Consider the following 24,534-nt stretch of genomic DNA (forward strand, 5'->3'; position numbering starts at 1 on the left):
CCTTTTTTGCTAAAACTATTTTTATTCCAAAAATATTTTTTCTCTATTTTTGTTTCACAAGCAGAACCCCAAGGCAAAGGGGGAAAAAAACCCCATATGCTCCTGGAAAAGTGATACATCATGTTTCACACTGGTGAAGGATAAAATGAGCAGCTCAGAAAACACAAGGTTAGGCTTGGTGCATCTGCAGTTTGCTTAACAAAAACTGATGTCTGCTTTGCAGTTTCTCTTCCGCTATTCCAGCTACCTGGAGCACAGACCAGCATTTCTCAGAGCAGGATCCTATTGTTAATGATAACTACTGAAATATGGTGTTGGCAAAGAATTCAAGAGACCATCCAGCTCAGTCCCTGGGAGGATCAGGAATACCTAAATCATCTCTGACAAATTCTGATAGCAGATGCCTCAAAGGTGCTTTGATGCTGTCCTGAAGGCTGTGATAGAGCTGTGCCATGACAGCAGGAGCCTGGGTCGCACACACATTTCGAAGATGTACTTCATGCCAGCCCCAAAGACTCTGGGAACAGCGTATTATCCTCCACAGCCTAAGGGCTTCCCTTACCTCCACCAGCTGATCCTCTCCAGGAGCTCAAAGGGAAAAGGAAGCTGACCACATCTCCCCAGAGGGGTTTCTCAGCGTGTACACAGCCTTCCACAGGTAGAGAGGAAGCCCAAAGCAGCTCAGCTGACCCTAGCATCCCCAGAGCTGGAGGATAGTAAGGATGGAGGGAAGACTATTTGCCTGAGGGACCACTGTCAGATATTTCTTTTGAGCTCCTTTGAGCCGTTTCCACAGCATTTTGTGTTGCTCCTTTAGGGCTTCAGGCCCTGGGGGGAAACTTGGTCATTATAAAATCAAAGCAAGAATCCAGCACCTTCAAAACTGTGCCCCCGAGGCCTGAAACATCCCTGATGACTCCTTTCTCATCTCCCTGGCAAATCCCTTCTACTGGGATCAGCACCAATGGAGTACACAGAACTTCACAGATGTTGGGCACTTAATGCATTAAAGCATCCTTTCAAATCCAAGTTATGTTGGCAGCCCTCCTAGGCTACTCCATGCAGGAAGACATCTAATTCACTATGGAAAAGAATTAATAAATAGAAAACATTAACACACAGGTAAAGACTGGAAATTTTAAGTCATCAGGAAAAAAAGAAAAGGTACAAAAAATCAGAAACAAACACTTTCCATTGATAATAACAATCTAGGATGGTTTCTTTCCATGACAATTTCATCAAAATTGCTCCCATAAGAAAAAAAAGCATGTTGATGCTTTTGCACTTCAGGTCTGAATTCCACCACCCACATATAAAAAAAAAAAACAAAAAACAACAAAACAAACAAAACCAAAAGCCTCCCCCCACAAACCCCAAACCCCTAACAAAAACAAACTCAAGAGCTAAAATCTGTATAAAAATAATTTCTAATTAATGGCTATTGACAATTTGGATGTATTTATATGCAAGACCACAATGAGATATGTCTTCCAGTCTTTTTTTTCTTCTTTTTTTCAATTAATCATCAGTGCAGAGAGATGAGCTCTTTTCTTTGCACATGTTAGTTCTGTGTTCCCTTCTTTCTCTTGGAAGATTAGTCTATTCAACTTCCTCTAAAAGCTGCTCTCATGCACTCTTCCCAGTTCTTTCTCAAAATCAAACTAGTTTATTGAACAGCAAGATTAAGACACCATTTCTGCTGTGGGCTTCCACTTAAATATCTTTTAGATAGCATCTATAAGTAATTTCTGCCCTACTTTCAGTTCAATGATTCAAGCGCCTCTACTCAAGCTCAGGCATTCTGTGAGTTATTCTTGTGTCTGAAAAATACTGTTACCCCTTTACAGTTCCTCCTTGTCCAATATACTACTTTAATTGTTGCTGTCATCTCCCTTTAGCCCACTATAAAGCTCACCAGGAGAAGCGATGTTGCAGATATGCAAGTGTGAAGGCTGGTTTGGAAAGCAGACAGGCATCCAATTTACACGTGAGCAGATAGAATTACCTTACTGCTTAGTGATATCTCAAACTTCCTAAGCAACACAGGGTCTTCCTCTGATTATAAGCCAATGTTATTTTAATTTGGTTATTTGTATTCCGCTATAGCCTTTGTTCTGGGAACACAGCCAACTTAACTACTGAATACTTAGTGAGTATAATTAGAAAGGTAAGCAGCTCCAAAAGGAATGAAAACAACACACACACACACAGAGACATTATACACGATGCATGAGGAGAAAGTTGAGGATTGGAGGGCAAAGACTTGGAAACACATAATAAAACCCCCACACCCTAAGCAATCTGTCTCTACAAAACTGACATCTCTGTCAAATGAACTCCATTCCGCTGATAATTTGGAGAAATGTTTGTTTGTGGAGTGGGTGGGTTGGACTCATGACCTCTTTGCTGAAGCAACAAAAGCTCTTGAAAAAGAGCCTTCCTAAGATCTGTCAGGCTTTGGCCTTCAGCAAACAACATGTTCAAAATAAGCAAATAATGAGCAACCTTCATCGATGAACTGCCAGCACAGAATGCCTTCAGATCTCGCAGAGCAGTTCTTGCTTGGCTGTCCTTCAGGCTCTTTCTCATGGCCTCAAATAATCACGTGGCTTTTTTTGCTCTCCAGCTTTCTTTTCAGCGTTTGAGTCACTGCTGTGTTTAACATTCAGTACAGTTTCCTAAAGAAACCAACTTATCTCTGCACAGATTGTTCCAGGTATTTACGTGCTACCTGGATCATGAGAAAATCAATAGGAATCAAGTACCTAAATATCTCTGAGGATACAAACCACTGTTCTTTCTGAAATGCCCAGCCATCTCCTGTCCCTCCAGTAGACTATAAGCACTACTTTTATAGTAATATGACACAGCCTCCCTGTTCACCCACAAACGATCTCCTCTGAGGAGCAGAGGTTTTGCACTTAACTGGAACAGGCTGCAGTGACTAAAACTGGGAAAATACGGTCAAAGTTACAAGCGGTTGCAACCACCCAATTGGTACTGGGTGGTTTACATAAATGGGCTTACTCAGATTGGTCTTTTGAGCAACTGTTAGTCTCTGCCTGAGGACATTGGTCCTGTCCCTAAAACATTAGACTGTCATGCACAGAACTACCTACCAATTACCAGGAAGAAATCGAGTTAAAGTGCAGAACCCACTGGAGGCTCTGCAAAGATTTCCACCAGCTTAAACTTCTCATTAGCTCCTAACTAATCTCCTGTTGCCCGTCTTAGTGGGAAAGTCAAGCAGTGACCAAACAAAGTGTGTAAAAAAAGCCCCTCTCCCACCAAAAGTCAGGGTTGAAACCTGCTGGGTAAGGATTATAGTATGAATGTATTCACGCTAATGTTTCCCACCATTTAACGTAAGAGTGACCCAAGAGCTTAATATCCAGGAACTATCAATGCAAAACACACGCAAACCATGAACTTCTGCAACCCACTCAGGTCTGCCCTTGATTCGACACCTGAGAGAAGCACACAGTAAATCCTCCTCCTCTTGCAACCCCGAAACATGTCCATTTCAGAAGGAAATTCCAGAACCAGCCTTTGTTCTCATTTGAAATCTCACATCTGACTTTACGACCAGGAGGCATCAGCATCCTAGAAAGTGAAGAGGATGAGGGGCATGATCTGAGGCCAGGCTAAAGCCACTAATTTTTACCAGTCCAACTTTACCAGATTTGGACTGACATAGCTATGCTAACTCTAGCAGAATGAAAGATGCTCCGTTAAAACAGTGTTCTTGTTAACAGAATTCATTTTGCCAGTGAACAGAGGACAGAAAGGAGAGGGCTAAATCACCAACCAAAGCAGAACTTCAGAGCTCTGTAGCAAGTACCCTACCTGGAAACATCTTCCAGAACAATCTGGGCTGAGCGTTTCAGGTGTTGGTTTTACCTGCAGTAAGGGTTTGTTTCCCTACTTTAGAGCTCACTCCCGAGAACCATCTCACCCTTAAGCTACTGCCTGTGTTGTGGCATTCCGGTTACTTTTCTCGTATTCTTTCACCTCCATCCATAAGTAGTTCTGCACAAACTGAAATTCCCCCACCTCACACCTATTTTTAGCTTTTATTCTGGCCAATACCCATGACAGGCCATTCCTCCAAGCCTGAAATGAAGCATTAAAGTTGGGCCAATCTCAGCAAGCCCAAGACAGCCCCATTCAGCATAGTGGCCTTTCCACAGCTAGTAAGGATCAGACCCAGGAATGACTCCTTTGGCTTCACGACCATCACTATGATCAAGCCATTCCTCAACAATCATGCACTTCCAATATTCCTGCCTTCACTTCAGTCTTCCTTTCAGTGTGTTGAAGGAGGGATGTGTTCCAGCTCCCTAAATGACTGCGGGATGCGTACAAGATGTGTGACCAGCAAACCCAGGATAAAGTTCTCCATGCAAGCACATAATCAATATACCTGTAGCATTTTAGGCCGCATAGAAACCATCTTCCCCCTCAGCCTTTCCATTTGGTTGATCTGGAACAGGGTCTGGTCTCAAAATAAGTATATCGCTGTCATCCCATTGCACCAAAACATTCAAAGTAAAATCAACCAAATATTCAACTCTAAGAGGGAGATTTCACTCACCACTGACTTGGATCAGACATTTTTAATTGTATACAGTGTTTACATCTGTAATACAAGACACTGGAAGAAGTAGTTTTGTTATGTCAGTCTTCTGGCTAATATTTTAATCACTTAAGCATCCCTCTACCCTTCAGTTGGAAGGGGAAGTCTTCACTTCCTGGCCTGGTATTTCTGCACATTTTTCCTTTCTGCTTCATTTTTATTTCAGAGAGGGCTGATTTTCAGCTGTGGAAAAAATGACCTTTGAATATCTGTCTACAAAGAGATTTGAGATCCTTCTGGCTGAAAGTGACAGTGCATATCTGCCATCACTACCAATGCTCTGATTTAAGTCAGGATTTAACTTTATTACGAAGATTTAAAAAGACAAAAAGAGAGGATAAAAATCACGGCAGTACTTACACTGCATCCAGAAATCATGTCTAGATTATACAGAATGGTACATCTGAAGTCACTGTACCTTTGTCACACTATGGCATCACCTCTATTCATTGCTACTCTGTGTGATCCATCATGTCTTCCCAGATAATTGTAATTTTCCATGGTATTTTTCTACTTATTTTTCTACTTTTTTCTTGAACTAAGGTCAGGTTATTATCTCTTTCAGTAAATCAGTTTTGACCAAAGAGAACAGTTTGTGTTGGCCTCCTTACGCGGATGACATCTCCCTGATGTAAAGCAACTACAAAGCTGCAACTCCCAATAACTTGATCTCAGTTTTAGCTCTGTGTTGCCTACAATGTATGTTTTTCACACAGGGATTAATTAAGGCACATTAGTCATCTCCTGGAAGCTAACAACAGAGCAATCCAGTGTTAACACAATAGGTCTTCTCAATTGCATGGCAGAGCTGTATTTAAAACTGTGACTGACCTGAACTTTGCTTCCTATGGGATCTCATGGGTTTAATTTCTGCTTTAGAAAAACTCCTTTTCTGAGCAATGAAGATACAGCCTTAACTTTTAAGAGAAACTAACAGCTGCTTGGCTACAACTGAAATCTTCTAGATTTTATCAGGATTTACGTTGCTGATCAATGTGACACTGAGCACTCTGTACTATTAGAGTTTGTATGTGTATAAATAGATGCATACAAAACAGCTTCATAAAATATCTTGGGACATCTGACAGTGGTGGTTTGTTAAACGCCACTAAAATTCTCTGAAATGTTCAATGTAGGGTAAACCCATTGACTGTCAGGGCCTTCGATACACATTGTCTCCTGTCTAGAAGTTACAGAGACAAAGGAGTCATTTCTTTATGATAGGTCTCTTCCTGAAGGTTAGACAAGAAAAGCAAGTCCATGAATGGGAAAAGACACCTAATACAGACAGTCCAAAAGAGGGAAGTGCTGAAAAGTGGAAAAGTCCCCAAGCAGAAAAACACAGACTTGAACTTGTGAAGGAAGAAGACTCAGCACCAAAGGAAGTTTGGGAGGTAGAGAGGAACCCGATGACTCAGTTGCTTAGCAGAAGACAGTCTGTGAGATCAGGCAGGAAAAAAAAAGTCTGCTTGGTAAAGAGAGAAGCTTTTGATTTGGATCAGACTTCATACATAGGAAAAGCAAATGTTTTCCTTAGAGGGCTCTGTCTCTGAAGTTTCAAGGAAAAAATCGACATAAGTATGTGCAGAGCTTTAGAAAATGTGAAGACTTCATGCTAATTTCTGCATGGCCTGTGAAAAATAAAATCCACAGCTTGATGCAAGACCATTTTATTATCTGAAGAGTCTTTAAAGAGCCAACTTCATTATCTATTGACATTTAGGGTGTTCCTTCAGATGCTAACTATTAGATGAAGACTGGACGATGGAAGAACAGAAGTTTGCATGTAGACAAGACATGAAAGGACATAGGAAAGAGACAAATCAGCTTGTTTAAAGAAAATAAAACCAAACCCAGTAATTTAAAAGAGAAAAGGCCCTGGCATTAGTCACTTGAAATGTATGTTTCCAACTTCAGCCTCCAGCTTCCTCTAAAAAGGGTATTCTGTGGATTTTATGGAAGTGTCTGTTTGTCTTAGAAAGGGACCTTGGAAGCTGAGCAGTGACTTGCCATGTCAAATGTGAAACACTCACTAGCTTATAAATATGCAAAACTAATGTAACACAGGCATGGTGCTCTGTTGCTGTCTGAAAACTTTGTTGTACTCAAGGGTGATTCAATCTGCATTCATTGCTTCTGCGGGAACAATCCATTTGTCGGATGTCTTCCATGTTTACAATAACCTCTGAGAAACTGAAAATTAATTGCCATCAAACAAAGATGACTTCTCAGGAAGGTTTGCCAGTTTAGCTGTAAACATATAAACAAAGCAGAAACACTGACCCTCCAAGAATCAATATAGCTATGCTACTGCAAAATTATTTATAATAGTTCTGTTTAGACCATGTCTACAATACAGACTTTGCAAAGCATCATTCATGGGTGTGTGAGGCTGCAATGTATGACAGACATAACCGAGCTGGCAAGACTACCCAGCCTAAACTGATTTTCAAATGGCTGTGCTTTAACTCATGCAGAATAGTCCGCTAAGCTACACAGGCAAAAGAGGAGTTTTGTCCATATAACCTGCACACCCTTTTTTATGCCAGAAATAAGCTCTTTGAAAAGACCCAAACAGCAGGAAACCTTGACCTCAGAAAAGTAGCCTCTTCTACAGACACAACTGATCTGGAAGGACACCTGTCCAGTCCTCACTGGATTTTCCTCTCTCTTTCCATGTCAGATGTTATCATTGCTGGTGTTTTAGCCATCTTTCCCAAGAATATAAGTCCTATGTAATCACACTGTGTAAGACTGGGTGTACCTGTACACTGGCCCTCCCTTCCCAGGAATAACTTAAAAACCCATTATCACTTTAAAAATTAATAAATCCATTGATAGAGAGGTGGAAGACTCAGAGACACAACAGTTATGCAAATAGGAAGATGAGGAAGAAGAATGAAAATCACATAAAGAAAAAAATCTATATTGTGTCTTGATTTGGGACCACCCTGTTCTAAAAAGTAGATAAACTGGAAGGCATCCAATCAAAGAACACTAAGATGGTGAGGACACTGAAGCTCACAATGTACAAGGAGAGGTTGGGACAGCCAGCTTTCTCTCAAGAGGAGAAAGCTAAAGGCAGGAGGGGTCAAGTTGCTGTTTTCTACTGCCTGATGGAAATAAGGAAAATGGAGCCAGCCCCTTCTGAAAGATGAACAGCAAAAGGACAAGAATGAAACAATTTGTAACTGGGGCTATTCCAGCTGGACAAAAGAAAATAGTTTCACCATCAGAGGAGTTCAGTGCTGGAACAAGACCCACGAGAAGGTAGGTCCTGTCAGACCTTGGAGATTTCCAAACCTGACTGAGTGAGACTGTGAGGAACCTGATCTAACTCCAGAGTTAGTTCTGCTCTGCTCTGACCATGATGCTGGATTAGACACTTCAAGAGAACCTTTCCCGCCTAAATAATCCTATGATTCAGCTATCATTAGACACTAGAGAGACCACACAAAAATTCAACCTCAAGATACAAATCTATAGGATATGAAACTTCCTTGTCTTTGCTACTCATGGAAATATCTGAGCTTTTCAGTAGTGGTTTTCTCTTGGTTTTCCTTTACTAAGAGGAAGTTGTATTAAAGCAGTAGTGTGGAAAATAAAGAATGAAAATATGCATTCAGCTTTCCTTTCAATAGGCAGAAAAATAAAATGCATCTTTAATCATAGTGAAAATCTGCTGCTTAAAAGATGAAAGGAATTTAAGTCCTGGAGACAATAGGTAAGTGTATGGAAAATTAGGTGTGTGCCTTTATTTCCAATACAGGAAAAGAAATATCATAACAGCAAGGTAGCAGACACTGCTAGTGCTCTATGTCCAGAATATTTTTATCTCTCTGTCTCATCAACTGGGCCCACTGCCTCAGTTTCCTCTCTGAAATCACTGCCCTTAGCTTTGGGTGATCTGAAATGTTATGTCATACCTGGATTTGGAGAAACTGTATGATACTGCTTTTTCCCAAAAAAAACCTGTTTTGAACAGAACTATGCAAAAAACCTGACTTTATTTTTTCCCAGCTAGATAGACCTTTACACACAGTAGGATGTCAGGCCTTGACCCATGAGGGCAGAGAATGGAAGTGGGGCAACTCCATAGCCCTCTCTTGGCACTTCCAGGTGAAAACAACTGCACTCAGCACTTCATGAGCTATTGTGGTGCATCCAAAATCTCATCCATCTAGAAACACCTTACAGTTAGATTCCATCCTAGGAGGCTAACTGGGTAAAGCCCTGAGTAGCTGAATCTTGGAGTTGCCTCTGCTTTGAGCAAGAGTCTGGATCAGAGACCTCCTGAGGTGTTTTCCAACCCAATTCATCTTATGATCGTACAGATATTTATTCAGGAGCTTTAACACTGAACTGATGCCAATCTAGTTGTCTTGAACATCTCCATTCCCCTACATTCGCCAGCCTCAGAAGAAAAGATAAATAAAAATTTCAACCAAATGTGGTTTGGGGGTGGGTTTCTTTAACCAGAAAAAAAAAAAAAAAAAAAAAAAAATTGAGTTGGCTACTCCTTTTTTACAACCTTCTATCTAATCCACTGAATTGCTTTAGTTTAAAAAATTACACCCCCAATCTGTAACCATTGCATTTAGGGATTTTTATTCAGAAAACACATCATCTTTAGACAGGATTTTTAACAGCCTTTAATTATTTTTAATTGAGAATGATTCGGAATTGCTTTGTTTCATTTGTTTGGACCTAACAAGATGCTTTTAGCCCTCTCCCAAAGTTTGTTTCTATAGAGACAAGGACTGCAGTCTTCACTTTTTAAGGTGTGTGTTGGGGCTGCTCATTAGCTCACAAAAAGTATAGATTAACAAAATTTTGTCAATTTGAAAAAAATATTGGTTACAGACTTTGAAAGAGCAGTCAAACCAAGAAGTGGTTCCTCCTGTGCACTGATCAGGTTGTACTTTCCTGCCTCCTGACCGTTCCCAGCTCATCATGGGTCCTTCTCTCCACTTTGGCCATTACACCAGAACAATGTTCCCAGGGCTGTAAGTCTTCCCAGCTTTCTGTCAAAGCTCCCCTAGGTAATTTACGTGGAGCTACCAAACAGTACCTGCTATGGCTTTGCTGGTAGATTTGCAGATTTGAGAGATTTGCTCTCCCAGAAAGCCTCCTCACCAGCCTCTTGGTGAGGAAAAGGAGGTTGCTGCTATGGCCCATCATACCCACAGATCCTGCACGGAGCCAATAAGCAGGACCAGATCAGGCTGGGCCTATTATTCCTCTGGAAGGGACCAAACCCTGAAATCCTGACATATTCCTGGTGGGATGGCTAGGTAGAGATGGTTACACAACATGCTGCAAAAATACCAACAGCCTTCTAGGATGTTGTCTGCGCTAACAGCACTTCCATTATGTTCCCAGAGAAAGTAACATTTGTCAGTCTGGAAGAGGGAGAGGACAAGTGTCCCTGAGACAGGAACACCAAAGAAATTCTGTGTTGTTAGATAAGTCTGGAACTTGCTTAAAGAAAGTGTCTCATGTCAATTTTCATGCATTGAGTGAGACATTTGCATTAGGTGAGAGATTGACTGTAGCTATGCAGCTTGCAAAGGACAACACCACCTAGGCAAGACATCTGACTCCTTAAAATTTTGCTGAAAAAGCCACGCATTGAAACCCAGTCAGCTGGTGTGCCTTCCCACCTAGAAAATAAACGTGAGCAATCTTATATAATTATAATAATTAGCATTTGTAGTATGATGATGCTTTGATGCAACCCATTTTATGTGGCTTTTTATCATTGTTCTTTAATTAAAAAGATCTCCAGCTATTGAGATCAGCACGAGTGTGTCACACCCAAATGAGTGAGAAAGCAACTTTACCCCAGATCCTAAAAATAAGGGTTATTCAGAATTTGGATACCCCTGAAGCTGGAAGGGCTCATCGCTGGGGATTTGGTTCATACTCGTGTCTCTAGGTACTAGCCTATGCTTGGCAGGTAGGGAAAAGGTTCAGAGCCAGTACGTTTCCTAAAGGCACAGCTGGAGCTGGAATCTGCTGTGCTGGGTCTCAATGCTCTGCCAGATCCAACAGGCTGTGCACCTTTCTTATTGTAAAAGTTGCAGATGTGAAAAACAGACTAAGGAACAAACCAGAAATTTATTTTTTTCCTTAACCTGTTTAAAAAGAGAGAATCTATTACAGGAATCACTACGTGGTGTATTCCGAAATGTGTAAATTTTACAGCAGCTTGTGAAGTACAGTCATAGGACTGAAGCATGCAACAAGTGTTTGAAGGTGCTTAACATTCATTCCATCTTTGTTCTGATTTAATTAGTAAACATCTTCAAAGGGAATGGGCTGACTGCTCAGGCAAAGGGCACAAGCAGTCCGGCACCGCAACAAGCAAATAAATGTTTAAAGGAAGATATTCGCAACATACAAGAGCCTGGGGTTTGTCCATGAAAAAATGAGAACCAAAACCTTTCTGTGACTCACAACTCCAGTTAAAGACAAGGCAAAGCTGTGCCTATTCTGCAGCCTGCTATGGAAATAGGGTGTTCTTTTACAAAGAACTGTGTCTATATGCAGATTTGCACTGAAATGCACTTGGGATTTGCAACTACATTAGCTACATCAATACTGTTTTCCATGTAAACAGGTTTTATGTCACCGGTTATCATAACAATCTAAGAAATATTGACCTATTGGAAAACAGTGCCCCCAGGCTCACACTAAGCAGTGAGCCATTTCCAGGCTTCTGCAGAATATTTCTGTGCACATATTGGTATTAGGCTGGCTGCAGAAAGCTATGATTGTGTAAAATAGAGACCTCTTGAAACCAAAAGGTTTCTAAATAGAAATATCTGCTTACAGGCAGACAGTATCAGGCTTTGATCTTTAAATAGCAGTCTGCTCTCCTTCTCAGGGCCTAAACGTCCTGAGAAGTCTGGTCTGCAGGCTTGGTGACCAGGTCCCAGATACTCGTGGAGATAGGTGGAAGTCAGGCACATAAGCATCCCATCCCTGTGGATTCTGTTGGTGGCCTTTCCTGGCAGAGCCACACAATGCAGCTTCTGCTCCAAGCTGGCATGGGACACTTGCAAAGAAGCTGCTGTGGGGAGAAGGGAATCTAGGTTGCGAAATGGAGGGCAGGAAGGTGGGTATCTACTCCCTGTGCTGCTCTGCTGGGGCTGTAGAGGGACTGGTTGACAATTTATTAAACCATCTCAGAAACCTTTAACAGAGGTCTTCTTATCACGGCACCAAGAGAGATAAAAGAGCACTGCCAAAGAATTACTGCCAAAATGAGGCAAACACGTTTCCCTCAAATCTTACAGTTGGACAAAACATATGAATTAAAAATACCAGAGAAAAAGGAGAGCTGCCATGACAGTCGACTGACCGTCATGGTAAATTCAGTTCTGGATGACCACAAACTTTCCCTGGGCTTTTAAAACCTTTCAGTGCAGTCTGGATTCACTCTGCAATTCATATTCTATAGTCCTTCCTCTTTGCCACCTGTCAATCACCTCCAGTTTGAATGTGAGTTCTTTTTGGCAAAGACACTTCTAATGCACTGAAAAGTGCAGACTGCTACCACAGAGTTACTGTCCAGCTGGAAAGTCTATATACCCTTGAAACACAGTATTAAAAATCAATTGGTTTATACACCCTGTAAAAAGAATATTTAAGCAACCACTAGATGTTTTAGGACTCTCCGATGCTGATGACTCAAGAATTAATCATTGCTGATGCCAAAAGTTCTTTACTTTAAAATTATTATCATGTAGCTTTATTTTATAATCATATTAACATAGAGCACATAACCTGTATAGAAGTTGAGAGCAGGGTTTACATCTGTAATTAAATAACACAAATGAAAGCTAGTCAGGAATTTCTGTCTTAAAAATGAAAAAGTGGAAAAAGTTATAGGGGATTTTTCAATACCTCCCCCCCTGAGATAGACCTATAGCAAAATAAAAATTTTCAAATATTAAAAATGTGAAAAAACATGGGTTTTTTTCTTGTTAGGCTTTGTTTTTTTAATGGAACTTTCCCATGATTAAAGGAAAAACAGAATGGTTGCAAATGTTTCCATAGGAAGTACTTATCATTTCCCAAACAGCTCTCAACTTCTTTCTCTTGATTCATACTTCAGATTGAAGTGGATTAAACTCTGACTCCCAAAATGGTACTTAAGCACCTGAAAAAAGGGGAATAATAAAATAGTGCTTGGTGGACTATATTTAACACTACGTGACTTACCAGCTAATACTTGTCCTGTTATTATTTCTCTGTTGTGGATAAGCAGATGACCTCGGGACAGTAAGGCATTCACTAAAAGAATCCTTTCCACTCCAAGAGTTAAAAACCCACTTCTTGAACATACGAACCAGAAACTAAATCAATCTTTGCAGCCTTGTCTTTGCCATAAAAGGACTCCTCTCTCAGCAGTCACCAGAGTCCATTAGCTGGGAAAGCAGGCAGGTGTAAAAGAAGTTCATGTTTAACCTCACTGGGTTTGAAAGCCAGAGCTGAAGTTTATCAGCTCACAAACCCATGAAGGGAGGAGGAAAGGCAGAGAATGGGATTTAGTCAAAGACTTACTCAGAGTTAACACAGGCCACTGGCGCTAATAAACAAACATTGCCAGACATCAAAAGGAAGTAAGTAAATCTGGGAAGGTTTAGTCCAAACAATGGAAGGGCAAGCTAAGCCTGTTGCAGGGTGGGCAGTGGGGCGGGTGACTTTCAGATTTTAACCCTTGCCTGGGCCACAGCAGCATCATAAAGGGAGGGTTGGACCCCAAATTTATTCTAGGGAAGCAAGAAATTCTTCCCCCCAAAATCAGAAAAACCCCTACAGTCTGAACCTGAAATTCTCCATCTGAAACTAATTATCTCATGTAAGTCAGCCCAGTGCAGCCAAGAAGATACTCAACCAGTCATTTGCCAAAAGATTTGCAAAGACTGATGAACCAACCTGATTTTCAGGGTTGAAACCTGCCAAGTTTCACACAGCACCTGGACGAGCAGTGGTTGATGGCCTTATAGGAGAAGATGTGGCTGCTCAGCACACCACAGCATGGAGGTTTTCTGTATTTGGGAGACAATCTCCAGTGTCACTGACTGCAGCACATGGCGCTTGAGGATGGAGAAGCTGTGAAGATGTAGCAGCACTGCCTTTTGCAAATGTGTCTCTGAGGTCTCCAATGGATTTCTGAGGAGCACACAGATGTGTCTCAACAGAATTGTGTCCCAATTCTTTCTTATTTAAAGGGCATCTTTACCCAAGGTGGAAATGTCTCTACCCTAGGTGGGGTTGATTCAACACAACCAAATCACACACCTATACACACAACTCATCAGAGGGGCAAAACTGTGATTCGATCATTCAAGGCTTCCTGGTGTGCGTAACTCGTCTTTTTTTCTTCTTTCAGTTTCTATTCGAGTATCAGTTTTGCTCTGCCCATAGCATAGTGCCTTGTGAGCGCAGCTCTGATGGCGGCTTCATGGAGGATGTATGTACACCAACCCTCAGAAAAAGACTCTTTCTGAAGGGAAAGGCTTTGAGGAAGCAGTCAGGAGCTGGAAAAAAAAGAAATTTCTTCTCTTCAGGTGACAGCGCTCAAAGAGTTGGAAATCTCAGAACTATGGGTGATCTTTGACGCATCTGTGCTCAGCAGAGTTTTCTGAACAAATAGAGTTCAAGATGGGCTCCACCAGGCTCAGCCCAGGATCCTCTTTCAGGCCCAAGAAGCAGGAGCTGCCACCTTGCATGGGATGCTCTGAGACTGCCTGTTTTTTTGCAGAGCCAAACCTCCTCCTGAACTCTTGGCAAAGCTGGGAGATGCTGCCTCTCACAAAGGCACAGTCTCACAAATTTGGAGGCATGGTCTCCTTCTGAGAGGAAACAGGAGGCACTGGGGTGAGTAGAGCATTGCTTGCAGCGGTCAGAGCCCACCTCCCTGGGCTTTGGATGCAGGAGCCTTATCGGAGGCAGATCTCTCATGGGTTCCTGCTATGCATCTCCCCAAAGGCTATTTTCTGAAAGCAAGAGACACATGGTGACAACTTCATTTAAGAAATTGGAACTTGCCCCTCAGCTTTGTACTTCAAGGGGGTAAAATAAACAGCTGAATCAGAGGCATTACACAGCTTGTCTCCCTTTGCCCAGGAAGAGTAAAAGAAAGGGAAAATCCAGAGCTCCTTGCTAGCAGCTGGATGCCTACTATGATGCGCGCTCTTCCTCCCGAGGGTGTTCCTCTGGCTGGAAGAACAGGCACTGCCTCCCGCAGGCTGCCTCAAATTTATTCCTCAGGAGCGGGTAAGTGTGCAAAAGGGAGAACAGAGGAGAGAGCTTGAAGGATCCAGAGAGCACAGAGGCCCCGGGCAGGACAAACAGCCAGACTTAATCAGGTAGGTTTTGCTGATCACCGTGGCATTGTATCTGCAGGGTTTAGGGCTCCTCTCCCATAGCTCCCTCTGCCCTTTCGCCTGAACATAAAGGACAGCCGAGACAGCAGCGTCTTGCTCCCAAAGGCAGGTGATACATAAAAAAAAAAAAAAAAACAACAAAAAAAGCCCCATAGAAACTACGATCAACATAGAGGTTTAAATAACATCATGCATAATACATTGCAAACTCCCACCTCTGAGGGAGGGAGAGATGGCTGAAAAGGAGTGTAAACTGAGCCAAAAACAAAGCAAGGCTTTTTCCAAAAGGCAAGGGCTGGCAAATCTGTAAGAGCCTGCAATCTGCTGTAGTTCAGGTTTTTTGAAGGCTGGGATGAAGAATAGCAAGCCAAAAAGGCCCCAGTGCCTGAGGATTATTAACCTTTTTTCTTCTTTTTTTTTTTTTTTTTTTTTTTTTTTGGTGTGTGTTGTTGTTGTTGTTCCTGCTTAGTCAAGGCTCAGTTTGGCACCTCACAAACTCCCATCTGCTGCTGGGAGTGCAGACACGGACCACCCAACACAAAGCAACCAGTGAGCACTGAGCCACATCTCTAGGTGACTCCAGGCCCAGTCCCTTCCCACGCTCCCCACCTCCTGACTCCCTTTCCATCAACCAGGATGCCTTGTCGGACACCATGTCACCTCAGATCTCTTCAGAACATGGCGTGCCACCTAGCTTCGTCAAGCTAGGTAATGCAATGACAGGATGATGTGCAATGGGTCTGTGTTTCTTTTATTAGGAATGTGTACCTGCTGTCACTTCAGATAAGGACTATCTATTTCAAGTGGTTTCCTGTGAATTCAGTCAACAGGGACGTTTCTCAGAGGTCATGAGAATCATCTGGAACCTCCAAGTGTGTCTAGTTAGACCTGCATCCTCTATCATAGCACAGCCAGCTTTGTTATTTCAAGATCATGTCAGGTACATAAGCATCTAAAGCAGCCACAACAAGCCCGAAGAACATAAGCACAATATTTAGCTTTGAGCTAAAGGATTCCTCTAGACTTCGTTTTTATTACCCCTGTGCTTAAAGCTAGGCACATGTCTTTCGTGGATCCTAACAGCATCAATAATTTATGTTGTGGAAGCAGCTAGAGGCCCCATTTAAGTTGAGACTGTTGTACAAACAAAATAATTGACAGTCCCTGCCCTAAAAATCTTTCAGACTGGAAAGTGAATCTGCAATTCCCTTTGTAGCTTGTTCTTCCCCGATTTATTTTTCCGTCATATTTAATCCAACTTAAACACTTCCGTGCAGCAACATCAGCATGTTATTTTTAAATTCAGCTCTTATTGACTAACGAGAAGAATTGACCCTCATCTTCATTGTTAGAAAAGGGCAGAGGCAGCTGGGCTCAAATGCTGAAAGATTTATTGTAGAGCAACCAGTTCTGCTGAGGCACTAACTGAGATATGAGCCATGAATTAAGATGGTTCTGAAATACTTTTGTGAGCTTTCAGCACTAGCTCAGGCTTCTTGTCAAATCAGCTGTTTTCAAGTCAAGACAATAAAAATGCACCCTCCCGTTAAGTCTTCCCCAAGGTGTTTGGGTTTAACCCACCCAGGATGCTTTTCTGACTGTATTTGGTGGTGTAGGAATTGGTGTCAGTCCTCTTGCAATTTGGATCAGATGCAAAAGTAAAATAACAACCAGAATCAAGCAGCTGCATCTCCATTTTCTGATTGGTAGAGTCTTGTGTATTTGATATATTTTTGCAGTTCTAATCCCATACAGACTGGAGTCCTGGAGACAGAGCACCTCTGACAATCAGATGTCTTGCTGCAGAGTTTGAGTATTTCTGTGTGTAACTGTCATGAGCTATCCTTGCTCATTTCCCTTCCCATTGGGCCAGTGCCCCTCCTTTGCAAAAATACTGATTTTGTTTTTCCACAACTGCTGTGGTCTCCTCTCCAGACTGCCACTTGTCGTCTTCTACAACATGAAGCCCCAGACTGAACCCCGTGGTCCAGCCACTGCTGAGGAAAGCAGAAAATTGAGTGTCTGGGTTCTTTTTATTTGGTTTTTGAAATACACTCCACACTGCCTGCAGCCCAGTAGAACAGATTCCTTTAGCACCATGTTGCCCCACTGACTCATAGTCAATTTGTCATCCGCTAAAATCCCCCAATCCTATTCCATGATAGGAAAATACTGGTTAGAAAACAGCAAGTTTCCTCTTTTTTAGGAGACTGACAGAACTATTTAAAGGTTTTTATAGTAGCTGTTGTTTTTGTAGTATCCTTAGTGTGCACAAAGTTGACCATATCCAATATTCTGCTTAATACCTCTGTAGCTGCAATACAATAAGAGCTAAGAGAGTGAGCCAAGGCAAAACAATAAATAAACAAACATGTTTATTAGATTTCAGGTTTTCTATGGAAAAGGACAGGAGCATCCACAGCTTTGTTGCAGATTCCCCATCACTCCCCTGTGTTAGATCCAGTGCTCTCCAGACAGACACAGATGTCATCCCCCAAAAGCTAACATCCCAGTCAGCAGAGGGAGATAAAAATAAGTCCTTGTTCTTATTATATGTAAACATTTCAGTAGCATCTGGAGGCTCCAGTCAGGGCCTTCAAGGACAGAGCTCACATGTAACCCCGCTGCCAAGCCTTGAAGGGGTCAGGTTTAGTCTCCAAAGGCTCCTACTGAACAGCAGCAGTAAAATCAGCACCAGTTGCAGCCCAGACACCTAGGAGAACAGCTGAGATTTTTCTCTGGTACAAGCAATATTCATTCAAGTAAGTACTGAATTAAAGATGAAAAACACTTTCATTAGGGAAAGAAGGGAAACAACACACATCCACACTCCCTATCACACTACCTGCTGCCCCTCAAATCTGCCATCCACCCTACAGTTGCCTTTATTGAAATTTTTTCAACCCAAGCAGAAGCTGAGTTTTCAGCTTTCCCAGGGCTCTTGAGAAGCTGCTCATTGGATCAGAAACACCCTTTGTGCCAGATCCATCTGGCCTCAAGAGGTACAGCTGAAATTTTAGCTATCCCTGCTTCCAGCTCAGGTGCTCTCTCAGCAGCTGAACCCATCTACCTGAAGTGACTCGTGGTAGCTGCCACTGTTGCCAGCCACCCTTAGCCAGGAGTTCTCACAAACTCTCCTCTTGGTAGTTGCCCCGGTGATGCTTTGCTTCAAAGTCAGGGTACAGTGGCACATGTGATCCATACATAAACCCTGACACAGAGGAGGCACCATGGAGCCTCCTCCTCAGTCCCTCCAGGTTGCCCTTATGCTTTCTTGTTCCACCATGAAGCCATCAAGGACCCTCTGCCCTTGTGCTCTTCCATCCCTTTGGGACTTCTCAAGATCAGCTGCTCTTTTAATTGAGACCTCCAGCCAGTAGGCCAGAAGTAAGGAAATCTTCTATTTCTATAAAAGACACCACCTCAGCGAAAAGGGTCCCATATCCCACAGATATTTGCCAGTATTGATTCAGAATCTTGGCCCATTTTGCCGGGTTGGCATATATTAAATGATGAAAGCTGACTAGTTTCATAGGTCTTTTATTACAGCAAGGATGGTTAAAGTAAAGGTATAAGAAGTTGGTCCAGTGAAATTTGTCCGTGGGGCAGAGGAAGCAAGCTGCATAAAAAAGATTGCTTTGTCTTCTATGTTTTTCTATTTAATAGAAAATATTAGAAATCATACTATACCCTGGAGAAAAATCCTTTTTTTGTTATCTCTTTCTTTGGGATCAGCAAGCCTCTGACAGATTTATTTCAAGCAGAGCATTCAGGTGCTACACTGAAGTTATTTCATTTCTGCCTTCCTGAGATCAGCTTTCTAAGAATAAGTTAAACATGTGCTTTCTGATTTCCAAAAGGGGTGCAAGTGAGGGAGATGATCCAAAACTAATCAACAACATTAGAAAGACTCCCCTCAAACTGAATGGGTTTTGGATCAGACCCAAAGCCACTTACTTGGTCTGAAAAAAAAGAAGAGGAGCACAATTTGAGTAGTCCCCAGGTGACAGAGATGTAAGCAAGGGTGCATGTAATGGAAATAGGGAAAGGCTGACTGATAAAGATAGGGCAGCAATTTCCTTACAAGATTTTCTTTGTTCCTATGATTTAGGACAAGCCAGTTTCTGACAGATTAGTCAAGTACCCATTTTCCTTCCCATAGAAGCTGTGGTGAGCATCAGTAAAGGCTGGATATACAACTCTGCTGTGTGAGGTAACAGCCTTTAGCAAGGAGACCAGCCAGCTGGTCTGAAAAAGAGGTAGGCACCCAGACAGCATGCTGCCAGACACGCAGCTGTATTTGCATACAGGTACCTGCAGTACCAAAGAAGAGGTACAATGATATTTCTCTCACCCAAATGCTGACCAAAGAGCACTGAGATATTCCAGGCCAAGGTAATGATAATTCAGTACAGCTGCAATAACCCCAACACAATCCAAGGGTGACATTACTGCTGGTGGTCTACAGCCCAACCTGCACAGAACTTTAAAAAATCGCATAGCTCTTTTACAAGAGTGAACACAAAGTTCTGACAAAATTTCCACTTTTTTAAAATGACATGCTGCCTACCTACATCCTTCCCATTGCTATCCCCTGAAAAAAACAAGACAGGCATTATCTTTGGTGGTGGTTGCATTTGTGTGGAACCAAAGCATGAATCAATTGCTGTTTATAAAATGCTTTCAACTCCAAAAAGACTGTAAGTCCCTCTATAAACATGCCACACTACCATAAACTCCAATGACTGATGAACATTCAGGACAGAAATGCCATTTTGTTCAACTAAGTCAACCCTGGGCACAAAAGAGGCCAGAGAATTTCCTGCAGTAGGTTTCATTATCAGGTTAAAACTTGTGGTTATATCTTAGAATCATAGAATTGTTTAGATTGGAAAAGACCTTTAAGATCATCAAATCCAACTGTTAACCTAACACTACCAAGTTCACCACTAAAACATGTCCCTAAACACTACTATACATCTTTTAAATGCCACCAGGGATGGTGACTCAACTACTTCCCTGGGAAGCCTGTTCCAATGCCCGACAAACCTTTTGGTGAAGAAATTTTACCTAATTTCCAATCTAAACCTCCCCTGGTACATCTCGAGGCCATTTCCTTTTGTACTATTGATTGTTACTTGGGAAAAGAGTCCAACATTCACATCGCTAAAACCTGGTTTTCCCAGAGAAAGAATAGGTGAGACCTGAAAGAGATTGAGCATCGATGCCTCAGGGGTTTTAATCCTGAAAAACATTTCAAGAGCTTTACACTAAGTTCTCATTTAGGGAACATAGGTCTGTACTGCCTGTTGTAACTGTTTCTGCTTAGGGTAGAAGGTTTTACACTTCTTCTTCCCTGGCCCAAGAACCGCAAAATGTCTTTTCCTGGAATGGTTTGATTGCATGTAACTATAAATTAAAGATGAGCTATCCCTATACTGAAGCCCTGTTCAAGACCCACAGCAAAATATGTCTGTGTCCTACATTTACAAAATGCATATTTGCTTCATGCTAAGAAAAACTGACATTTGCAGGCAGCTGTGTGCTTTGTGTTACACTGAAAAAACAAGTTTTAGCTGTGGTTTGTGAAAGGTGGGCTTCTCTCACTAGAGGCGCATACTTTCCCAGGAAAGGGATGACTGGTCTCATTAAGATCCAATTGAGAACAAACTGTCCTGCTAAGAGGAATGTTATGCAAATTCAGTATCTAAGTAATGAAGAAAAACACCTAATGCTCAAAATAATAAGACCTGTCATTCATGCACAAGTTTAACCTGGAAAGCTGAAGCAAGGCAGGTAGGAAAAAAAGAAAAGCATTTCAAAATGCCAGACAAAACTGTGAATTTGTCTTCCCACAGTGGCATCTGCCTACTCCTTACCATAATGGAAAGGGTGTCTCGATCATATCAGTATTTTCCACAAGTCCTCCATGCCTACATAGCAAAAGTAATAGGAAAAAGTATACAAAATAATGTAAATAAACATACCGGGGATGAAATGGAGATATCTTAAAATCAGTGGCAGTTTTGCCGCTGGTTTCAGCAAAGCTAGATTTCATGTACAGCTAACAAAGCAGATCACTGATGTGCACTTCAGACCACTTCCAGATTCCATGCATGGAAGCCCCTCTTGGCAAAAGGGAGCTTTCACCTACCTTTCTGAAATCCTAATTCAACCTAGTAGTTAAAGCCACTGAAAGAGAGATTATTCACAGTTTACACAAAGTAAGTGCTAATCTTGTCCAATTTGGGACTAAAATTGTATCTTCAGGGAAAATACACAAGTGAAAAGGAAGGAATGTATCCTTACTAAGAGGATAACAAGTCTGAGTTCTCCCTAATCCTTGCTCCCAAACATACGTTTCTTTCTGATATTTGAGTGACTGAAGAAAACATTTTTAATTTTTTCTCAGTTTGGGGAAAAGTGGGATTCCTGGATCTTAGAAAATGGGTGGACTCAAGGAGGAAATGTCTCCAGGCTCTCCACCAAGCAAAGCATTTGTATTAGTCGTAGCACCCTCAAAGTTCGGCAGCAGTCCTCATGCGCTGGGAGTCTCAAAGACCTGAAAAATCCTCTGAAACCAGAGGTTTGTTAGGTATGACCAGAGGCCAGGGTAAGGTTCAGAGTGGCCTCTTCCAGTCTTGCCAACTCTTCCCACTCTGAAGTAGGCCATCGCCTACTCAGTTAGTCTCTGAGGACACCTGACCTCACTCTCCATGGGAGCCTTGAAACCTGTCTTCTCCATATCTCCCTCCAGAATGAAAAAACGTCCATTAAAACACTCTTTTGGTTGAAAACATCTCACTGCATAAGACAGCACATATTGCAGCTTTTGAGCTGAAGTGATGTAGAAAAGGTCAACCAACATCCAACAAACGAGCAAGCTATTCTTTTTCAGTGTTTCCAGTTTTAGAAAGCCCCAGTCAGTTCTCTGGATAGAGCGTATTTTTAAAGAAAATGGGCCAGAAAGTCCTCTACAGATGAGTCACACTGACTGAATATCAGAACGGAACAATGGAGCTGTTGTCCTATCAGAGCTGAGCCAAAAATAGTTGTTTTCATAAGCCTTTTACCTGATTCTCATTCTCATCTGCACTGAAGTCCAGTGGGGATAGGAGAACCAGTTTTACTTCAACTCTAAACTCTTAATATGTGAAGCAGAAGTGTATTACTGAAAAGGATGTAGCAAATGAGTTGGCAAATTACTCAAATGTTGGCAGAAGAGGTATCCTTAGAAGGTGGTAAGCAGGACATGGCATCATTCTGGGTTTCTGCCTACTTAATAAAACTTTTTGATGTCCATCACAGGTATTCCTCTTTCCACATAAATATCCCAGCATTTGCCGATTAGCATATATGAAAATCAGGCCCACCCTGGGTATTATTACTGACCCCGGCAGTCATATCATTCCTGAAATAAAAATCCATGATGACTGCACAATTGCCCTCAGCTGTCTTTTTATTTCCAGTATTTCATGCTTACACAGGCCTTTCATAAAGAGCAAAACCCACTGTCTTGGAAGAACATATAAGCATGCTACAGCTAATGTACACAGGGCAAAACTTTGTTATGTTGTTGCAGCCAAGATATATATATATATATATATCCCATCTTTTTATCACTCTCACCTCCATATTCACCTGTGCTGAGTTAGGTTGTGTGCCCAACCAAGAGAAAACTGTGTCATGCCATGGCAGAGGTGTTTGGCCTAAATTCAAAATAGGCCATGGTTATAGACGCCTGCATTAAGACATGATAAAAGGAGTAAATTTTCAGAAGAAATGTCTGTACATAAAGAAAGAAAGAAGAAAGAAAAAGACACTCTTTTTAAATGTGAACACCAAAAAAAGTCACTAAAGCCTACATTAAGTCTCCGACATGAAAAACCCTTCAATAAGCCACATAATACTCAGATATCAGATAAATAGTATGGTATTACAGATCAACTGGCTGGCATAGCAAAATCAAATGATTTGTTCAAAACTGCTGTGGAGATGAGGGCAGAGCTCAGAAGTTAGATATTTCAAGTGGTTACTGCATATCCCTTCCCTGGAAGCTGGTGGCTAATCCTGTATGCATTTTTTAAAAAACATTATTGAAGTTGTCATGTTCTGTGACATGTTGATCAAGGTTCCCCACCAAGCAAGGGGCTTTACTTAACCTCAGAGCTGCTTTTGAGCTGTTCACATATCCAAGCACAAACATCCAAGCACAAGTCAACAGACCCACAGTGTCATGGAGCCAAATGATATTCTTTCAAAGCATCAGGCTGGGAGAGGGGGCCAGAAGCCTTTGGCAGCGCTCAGACCTCCCAGCCTGAGAAGAGAGGCTCTCAGGTTGCTCTGTGGCTGTGCACATTTTGTCAACTGATTTCAGACCTTGGGAACCTCACAAGGGCTTTATAACCTCCTCCATTTATTGATCCTCTTCACCCGCCTTAGTGAGCATAGTCGAAGGATGGGATGTGAGAGGATGCAGGGCAAGAAGAGGGGGCATTTTTTCCCCATCCCCTCAATTCATCCCAAAGTGTTTGTTTTCATCACTTTAGGACTACTAATTTATTCACATGGTGCTTCACTTTAGCATAAACATGTTGTAACCCCTCACGCAGCTCCACTAGATACAGCAGTTCAGCTATAGTGAAATGCCTGAGTCAAGCCTCATGTCTCTTTCTTCAGGGCTAGTTTTGTTAAAAAGCAGAAGATACAAAAGACTGGATGGATACAGAGCCATGTACAAAGAATGTTCAAGACTGAGAAAAGACCATCCTATACCCTAAGGCCTCTGAGATAACAGAAGAAACCCTGCTGGTTTTAGATCTTGCCATATACCTGCTCTTGACCACACACCCCATGCTCATGGACTCTGTTTTAACATGTCATAAAGATACACCAATGTATACTATGGGACCCAGGCCCACCTTCTACTTTTCAAGTCAGACACATTTCTAGCCTTAGTGCCTTAGTCAAAGACATGCTAAATCCTCAGAAGGTAACCTATTATGGATCTGTGTGGACAGAGTGCTGTTGATCTCTTGGCTGACCAGCCAGGCTACTTACTACGACAAAACAGCTGTGTACGTTGAAAGAAGTCATAATTCCCATTTGTTTGACACTTGTGAGATTGCATCTGGAGCATTGTGTCCAGTTTTGGGTTCCTCACTAAAAGCAATGCATTAACATAATGGACCAAAATACATTTCATCCATAACTCAGCCGTGTTGGATTCCAGGACCAGTGGTTTATATAAGATGAGCTTTCCAGCATTGATTCAGATCACAATACAGGTTTTTCCCGGGGAACATCATTCCTTAGAGGCATGACCACTTATTTATTTGTATCGATTTCAGCTGGGATTTTAAGAGAAGAAAAAGAGTCATTTTTTTCAACTGGAACTACAAGTATGACCAGTTTGACTGCAGTGGATGTCTTTTACTATGAGTTTATACCTAATAAAAAAGTAGACACTGGTACAGATGTGTACAGACAAAGTCTAGA

Source organism: Athene noctua, chromosome 2, assembly GCF_965140245.1.
Source record: "Athene noctua chromosome 2, bAthNoc1.hap1.1, whole genome shotgun sequence".
NCBI lineage: Eukaryota > Metazoa > Chordata > Aves > Strigiformes > Strigidae > Athene > Athene noctua.